The sequence below is a fragment of the Alligator sinensis genome, unplaced genomic scaffold (assembly GCF_000455745.1).
Source record: "Alligator sinensis unplaced genomic scaffold, ASM45574v1 scaffold13_1, whole genome shotgun sequence".
In the NCBI taxonomy this organism is placed as follows: Eukaryota; Metazoa; Chordata; order Crocodylia; family Alligatoridae; genus Alligator; species Alligator sinensis.
Window position 1 is genome coordinate 3,074,334 of NW_005841909.1, and position 2,556 is coordinate 3,076,889.

A 2,556-nucleotide genomic window follows, 5' to 3' on the forward strand; every position below is an offset into this window, starting at 1 on the left:
TGGGGCACCTGTCAAGAGGCGGGGCTACCCATGCGGCTCTTGACAGCCTGCCAAAACCGGGTAAGCAGCCCTCCACCCAAAATAATTGCCCGCCCCTGGCCTAATCAATGGTTCTCAATCTTTTTAAGACTGAAGGCACTCTTCGTTACACAGAAGGCCCCACTTGTAAAATGCCAGGTCTTAAATTTTTCTCCTTTTTTCACTACAGAAAAATCATAGGAATCATAGGAAAGTAGGGCTGGAAGGGACTTCACAAGGTCATCTAGTCCAGTTGCCTGCTCAAGGCAAGATCATCCCTGACTAAACCATCCCAGCCAAGAGTCTGTGTATCTTGCTTTTGAAAGTTTCCAAGCTTGAAGAATTCACTTCTCTAGGTAACCTGTTCCAGTGCCTGACCACTCTCACGGTCAGAAAAAATAATAGAGCAAAAATAATAAAGCAATTCTTCTGTTGCAAAGAGCTCAGTAAAACCACAGCAAGTCAAAATATTTTTGACGCTATGGATTCCTATTTGAAACCTCTAGGTTGATCTTGCGAGCTGTGTGTAGGCTTTTGAATAGCTAATGGTGCTAATATTGTGCAGCACTGCACAGGACTCTTAAAAGCATCTCATGGCACCCTGATTGAGAATCCCTGGCCTAGGTAAAACTGGGGTAGAAATGGAGGGGTTGTGTGCATGTGTGATGGGAGGGGTTCAGGAGATCTGAGGCACTGTTTTCATGATCTGAGGCAAATGAACTTGTACATCTCATGGAAGGACAGTATATTCACAAAGCAGCATGTTCTAAGGCTCCAGAGTTATAAACAATCAGTAAACTCTATCCCAAACCCAGTAGCTTCAAAGCATGCAGGACTTAGCAGCTGGGTGTGCTCAGAACGGTGCAGAGATTGTACTGTGGGGTGCTGGGCCAGGTTGAAACAAAGACAATGACAACACAATCCTGTCAATATAATAAGCTATGCCTTCTTCACTTCAGTATTATGCATTGAACTAGAGAACAGAAACTGTCAACAAAGCATTCCTAAACTCCTACCTGACCTTTCTCCACTCACCCCCGAGAAAGTTTCTTTTTTAAGAGATTCAGCTTGCAAGCAGATAGTTTAAATCCAACTTAAATTCACAGTGCTGGACCTATACCAGACGCAAGGGAGGCAAACAGGAATCAAGAGTCAGACATACTCCTTTGGGATCCTGCTAAAGGAAAAGCTTCTACCCACTGAGGTCAGTTTGGTTTAAGCAAAATACCATACAACCCAAATGACATTTTTAAGGAAGTAAACAACAATAGCTTCGATTCCTTGAATGCCACTTACCAATCACAAATGTAAGACAGAAGGCTAAATTCACATCTGGCATAGAGAGATTACAACTCCATTTATATTGAGAAGCAGAGGAAGACACTGGTATTCATGACTACATGGAAACAGAAGTTTTCAGTGTTGTCCCCCAAATTAGGTTTCTGGTCTTTAAACAGCTCTATAATTTCAGCCCTCTGTATCTTGGCTACTCAGCATCAAATGTACCTTTAGACCAAGCAGAAGAATTGATTTGAATGTCACGGTCAAACAAGTACACAGGTAAATTATTAAGCAATCTAAACAAACTAAAATAGATGCATCTATGTGCAACTAAAACACTCCTAGTTATTGCAAGCTACTGGTCCCAAGATTTTTTTTAAAGAATGCTTTTACCAAACAGCTCATTTAAAGTTTTATTTTTTGAATTCTGGAAAATGTGAGTTTTCTACTCATAAGCCGTCTAGTGAAGCAGAATATGCTGCTACTTGATATTATATACTGATCTGTCAGTCACTGAGGTTAAGTTAGAAGATACAGATGATTTTCTAGACAAGTCAGACCCTTTGAATAAAGAATTTTTGGGTCATATTGGAGTGAAATGACCTGTTCCCCAACTGAAATTGAACTACCTTCCAGTGATAAGAAAACAGTTATTCCTACCTCAGCAAAGAGACAAGAACTCTACTTCTACACAGATTAACACCCCCCCCAATAAATACCTAATATTATTTTTGCTGAATTAAACCTTGGGTATCAGTGACAATAAATTAAACAATCCTTTCAAAATGTGATTATCAGTAGTGGAAGAAAGAAGTCGTTCTTTATGCATCGCAATAGCCCTGCTCATTAGTTTCTACATAGAACTATTACTCATTACATGCCTCCTGCTCTTGGCATTCCCTTATTACCCAAGGAAAACGAGATGCATCTACATGAATAAATGTATATTGTGAGGAAATAAATATGCCATTTGATTATCAGATTTCAGACTGAACCTGTAAGATGCTGAGCAGCTCAGGTCTTTGCAAATAAAAATAATTTAGCCAGATGGGGAAAAAAATAGATTTTGTAAAATGATAAAAAGAATTAAGATATTTTGTTGCAATTGACCCAAATTAACTCTTTGGCTTCTCTTTACCTTTGGAATTACCATGGGTACAGCCAACTTCAAGCACCCATGCACAATGGCATAATAGTATGTTTTCTTCTAGTAAATGAATGGCTGTAGCAAAAGCAACTCCTCTTCACTTCCTGCTG

The 2,556-nt window shown here is 39.6% G+C and overlaps 1 protein-coding gene across 3 annotated transcripts in view; it reads right to left on the reverse strand.

Annotated features, from left to right (window-relative positions):
• The window catches only part of ESR2 (estrogen receptor 2), a 71,301-nt gene that overhangs the window by 54,655 nt on the left and 14,090 nt on the right, over positions 1–2,556 (reverse strand). For 2 of the 3 annotated variants that reach the window (XM_014517454.2, XM_025197963.1), the window contains exon 1: positions 1,315–1,446. The exons of the other annotated variant lie outside the window; for it this stretch is intronic. The gene's annotated coding sequence lies outside the window, so the exon portion shown is untranslated. Of the gene's footprint in view, positions 1–1,314; positions 1,447–2,556 lie in introns of those variants that run through there. 3 annotated transcript variants of the gene reach the window in all.